The sequence below is a fragment of the Brachyhypopomus gauderio genome, chromosome 15 (genome assembly GCF_052324685.1).
Source record: "Brachyhypopomus gauderio isolate BG-103 chromosome 15, BGAUD_0.2, whole genome shotgun sequence".
In the NCBI taxonomy this organism is placed as follows: Eukaryota; Metazoa; Chordata; class Actinopteri; order Gymnotiformes; family Hypopomidae; genus Brachyhypopomus; species Brachyhypopomus gauderio.
The window spans coordinates 18379399-18384916 of record NC_135225.1 but is presented as its reverse complement, the minus strand read 5'-3'; positions in this window follow the sequence as shown (position 1 = coordinate 18384916).

Below are 5518 nucleotides of genomic sequence, written 5' to 3'. Positions count from 1 at the left end.
ATAATATAGACTCTTTTACCACTCCGTAGGATGACTAATGGAACTAGTTATACGTTAAATAAGTTATTTACCTAGCTAGTGTTAGCTGGTGTCACCTTACCCTGGTATGAGTGAATGAATTCTTCAACAAACAATTTGTAGCCTCTATTCAACTTGGAACCCTTCGTTGTTGAATGTTCTCCAACGATCCTGGAAACATCTTCAAAATTCAGTCTCGGCAGCGACGACAAGGATGAAATAAATACACGCTCCATACTGAGGTGAATTGACAAGAACAAGTACAGGAGTACAGGAACTTGTTTTACACGGCGCATTATTTCCGCTTTGTTGTGAAAAGGGCCTATTGTGTTAAAAGATAAAAAAAAAATTGTGTATAGGGCAGTCATGGCCTGGCGGTTAGGGAACTGGTCTTGTGACCGGAGGGTCGCAGGTTCGATTCCCAGACCTGAGGACATGACTGAGGTGCCCCTGAGCAAGGCCCTAACCCTCAATTGCTCACAAATGTAAGTCGCTCTGGATAAGGGCGTCTGCCAAATGCCGTAAATGTAAAAGAATCTTTAGGTTACAGCATTTTCTCAGAATATTAATAGAAATTAATATTTTTTTATTTCACCATAATGATTACCTGACTAAATCTTTTTGTATTATACATACTTAAAGCAGGTAATCTTACTGCTTATGTTTTTGCGATAGTGAATCTGATAAAAACAAGAGAGCTTCATACCTTTTAAAACTCACCAGGATTCACTAAATTTGACTTTATCTTTAATTAATTTTCTGTAGGAAGACCCCCAAATAACTCCATTATACAAACATTTATGTACATTTATTGCTCAAGTGTTGCATTTTGTTGCTTCATAGATTCTCTCTTCCCTCCTTACACAGGCTGTTTAAAATAATATACTTTATAAATATGTTTATTGTGTAGAATTAGGCAAAAGAGGCTGTGTCCTAACTACACCACATTTTCAGTAATTGTCTTTAGCCAGGAAAAAAAATTCAGACAAATTAAAATTTCTTCCTTTAACCCATGTGTTTACCTCATGGTCACAATTTATCTGTGCATTGATCAAACAATACTCTCTCCTGTTCACCAGTGTTAATTTTGACAGCAATTTTTGATTTAGTTTTAGTCTTAGTGTGACGGGCAGGGTGAGCAAAATAAAATGGAAGCGATCATGCCAAGTCTCAGGGAAAAAGGATGGTTTAATATAGAAAGTGCGCAAACCAAAAACCCGTGACTCGATCCAAATTAAGGATATAATAACCAGCGGTTAACTGGTACAAAGACAAGACATATACTGTATAGGCAAACAAACGACCCTCAGGTAAGACGGATCACGGGCTCCGCCCACCTGAGGGACGCACACAACACAATAATACAGGACATCTGCCGCTGTAGAGGGGGGCGACCAGTAGGGGGTCCTCCGTACCATGACAGATCCCCCCTTCAAGCCGCACTCCCCTCCACCAGCTGTGCGGCACATAGCGGCAGCACACAAAACAAAGGGGCAGGAAGGCAGGGACACCCCCTGTAGTCCTGGAGCTGAAACACAACATAAAACACAAGACACACGTTAGCTCACCTCCCTGGGCGGGACCCTGGACCGACTGGGCCATAATGACACAAAACCACGCGCCCTAACCAGCATTTGGCCACTTAGCCCCAAGGTGTGAGGACAAGGAGCTACAGCTCCTTATTTGTCCAAGGTGTGTGTGTGCAGGTTACCTCCCTGGGGCGTGGCTACGTCACCTCCTGGACCTACCTCGGAGCTGACCTCTGCCTTCTGCTAGGGGCCACCCCAGCCTCCTGGAGAGTCAGCCCCAGCCGGGGCCTCCCTTTACGAGGTGGACTTCTCCACCCAACCCAGGAGTGCCAGAGGCCGAGGCCCAGAGCACCCCTATTGCGGGCTGGGGAACAGCCCCAAGGGCCTCCTGGTCACCCCGAGCAGGAGGGAGGATCTCCATCTTCAGCAGGAGCTCTTCAGACCGGAGCTCCATGGTCCCCAAACATCCGGGGGCCCCAGCCCTCTAGGCTCTTTAAGACCGGGCTCCGGTCACCCCACAACATAAGGGGGCTCCTGCCAGGTGGAGAACCCCACAAGGTCCAGGAACACTATGCTTCACACCCAGGGAGAAGCACCTGCACAGAAAACACATGCACACACACACCAACACAAATGCGCACTACCCTGATCCCTCCTACAATGGGGGAAGGGTCTCCTCCAAATCAGGAGAACCCCCTCACTTACCTGGTCAGGGCCTCCCTCAGGAGCGACGCCCACGCCGGTCCCCCCCCCCCCCAAAACACATTTAAGGGGAGGAGCATGCGTGGAACTACATAGAACAAACGACAGACACACTAGGACAAAACATACACGCAAAGACTAGACAAACAAAAAAAAACGGTGTACAACTGACCAAACAGAATGGAACCACATCTGCGTGCTCGATTCCCGTTGACGCGCCGCTCAGGTTTGCAGTCGCTCCCCTACATTAAACACAATACAAACGGGGAGCGAGGCGACAGTAACGAGCAGTTTTCGCGTCACACACCAAACACATAACAAGAAACACAAACGAGCAACGCACACTGATTTACATACCCGCTGCCACACACACACTTCACACCACACAACAAGAGCTTTCCCAGGGAAGACGCCCTGGTCCTCGCCGTGCCACACACAACACAGACGCACGGCGGAACTCTTGAAACAAATGACAAACATGGAAGAGTTTTCCCAGGGAAGACAGCCCTGGTCCTCGCCGTGCCAAACACATAACACAAAAGCACGGCGGAACTCTTCAAACAAAACACCACGCAGACAAACACTCACCAAGAGACATGACCACGAAGGAGAAAGTAAAGGAGACTGTAATACTGTGGTAGCTGCTAGAGAAAGGCAGTCAGCATGTCAAAAAAATTGCCAACAGAGTTAATGCGTGAGTGAAAATGATATTTTTATATTTAGCAGAAGGGTGCGATTATATTATTATTTTCTCCACCTTTATAATACTGTATTGAGTTTTTAAATATTTTTTAATTGAACACTTACTAATTCCAGGTCTAATCTGAGTGGTGTGAAACACATGGCATCAGATAAAAATGAAGTATAATATTGTACAAAGTGGTATGGCTGTACATAACTATATCTTATTCTTAAAATATATTCTAAAATATATTTATTTACAGGAAATGTAATGTATATTAAAAGGTTACAGGATGGATGGTGGGGCATGATTTAATGTGGAAAGCAGTGATTGCAGATGGAGTCTCTGACAACTCCACCATCTCTGTTGTCACCTACATACATGTAAGGTTCCTCATTTGTGGGCATGTCAGAGATGGTAGGCTGTCGCTCTTCATGGTTGCAATGTTGTGTAATACCACATATGCCATTATTATGTGGCACGCCCTATCAGGGGTTACTCTGAGCCCCTTCAGGCACTGGAACCTGGCCTCGAGGATTCCTAGGGTCATTTAAATTCTTGCCCTGGTTTTGCTGTGGGCCTGGTTGTAGCGGGACTGTGGTCCAGGTGCAGGATCTGAATAGGGAGTCATAAGGTAGGCCTATAGGACAGGCAGGGATACCCTCTGTCTCCATGAAGGAGGCCGTCATAGTGTCCTATATCGCACTAGGGTTTGCAATGATTTAACTATTATACTGCATGTGAATAACTAGCATAACTACCTCAGGCCTACTCTGTTCAGATTTGTTGTACAGTGTGGAATCATGCACTGATCCTGGACATCTGGCTTCAACATTTGTGATGAGGTGGGAAGCATCACATATGATCTTGATGGGGAGAACGGTCAGTTACAATAGCTACGTTATTTTTGTTACCATTAAAGATAAGTACATTATTCATTAAAGTATTATAAAGGTTAGTACCTGTACATTAATGCTATGGATGGATTTTCTGTTTATGTAATCACCTTCATGTTTTAATGGTGCTGGAATAGGTAGCATATGTAGGTTCCATCAATGCAGCCAATCACTCTAGGAAATCCTTAAAATGTAAATGGAATGAAGTTTGTTATATACTGCTTCTCCTTTGCTTAATTTTTTTATTGTCCATGTGAATTAAAGACAAACCAATGATGCTGTGGAATTCCTCTTTGATGTCCATAACTGGCTTACGCCCAGGAAACACCACAAAACTGGGCACTAGTCATTTTAATGCCAGACATAGTTTTCGGACAGACCGACATACAGTAGCTTTGCTGACAGATTCCACATCTCCTACACTATAAAAAAACTTCCACTAGCAAAAAACAAAGAGCGATGTATAACAACCTGGAGAGAATTTAGGGCTGATCCATTTAGGGCTGATCCACGATGTGTAATATTTGAAATGTGACGCTTAATAATGTTATTGATATAAGTAATGGATTGTGCTAAAAAACGATAATGTTCATTAAAAAATAATCTAAAAATGAGAGTAGGCCTATGTTTATTCGGGTTTTATAAGGCGTTCCCGACGAAGAGCTCGGCGAAATAAACTGAGCTTAACCTTTTAAATCCTGTAAAGCGCTTTGTGACAACATGTGTTGTGAAAAGCGCTATACAAATAAACTTTGATTGATTGATTGATTGAGCTTCAATATCCACATGATCCTAGAGGAAAGGACACGTCATGATGACGTGTTTGTAACTCTGGTTCAGGTCCAAGTTAACCTGCCAGCAAGCAGGTTAGCTTCAGAGCATAAGTTGCTATAGTAACTGACTCAGGTTCGCTAAAGTAGTTATGGTTGAATCTCTTCTTGATTTATCCCTACCTTTCACAAAACTAAATTGTGTCTGATTGGATGTCATCACTGACCAATATTTTTGTCTCGTTTTATTAGTTGACGAAAATGTCTATTAACTTCGCCATCATTTTTTTATCCCTTCGTATAGTTTTTATTTAGTTATCGTCTCGTTTTCGTCATGAAAAAAAGGTTTGTTGACGAAAACTATGACAAAAATTATTTGTCAACGAAATTAACACTGCTGTTCACAAATGTTTTCTGGTGCTGAGGTCTGTAATAAGGGTGTTGTGTGTAGGCCTACATCCTGTCAAACTGCCTGTTGCTTAACCTCTGTTGACAGTAGAAGGAAATGGTCTATATACTTACACAGTGAATGTGTGCATTCCTGAACCTAAAATCCTATCTTTACCTGAATTGCGTCTTCCACATGTCACATGGGCCTCTAGGCCAATCAACATGCATATGCTTTGCTCTAAGTGAGCTGGAAATAAATTAGTTATCTGCATCGTTGGGTTCTGGCTGAAGTGAAAATGAGGGTTATAGATATTCTCATCATAGTGATCTAAAGGGTATCCTGACTCTTAACATTCTTGCAAGGTATTTCTGTCAACTCTAAACAGGTTATAATTGTGTCAGGTTAACAGGATGTGGAAGTAGAACACAACTCAATAGAAAACAATGGCTGTCTGTTCTAGGAACAGCTCTCTCTCTCTGGTCCCAGAGACCTACTGAAAGAGAAATTATCAAAGAAGAAGGCTGATCTAA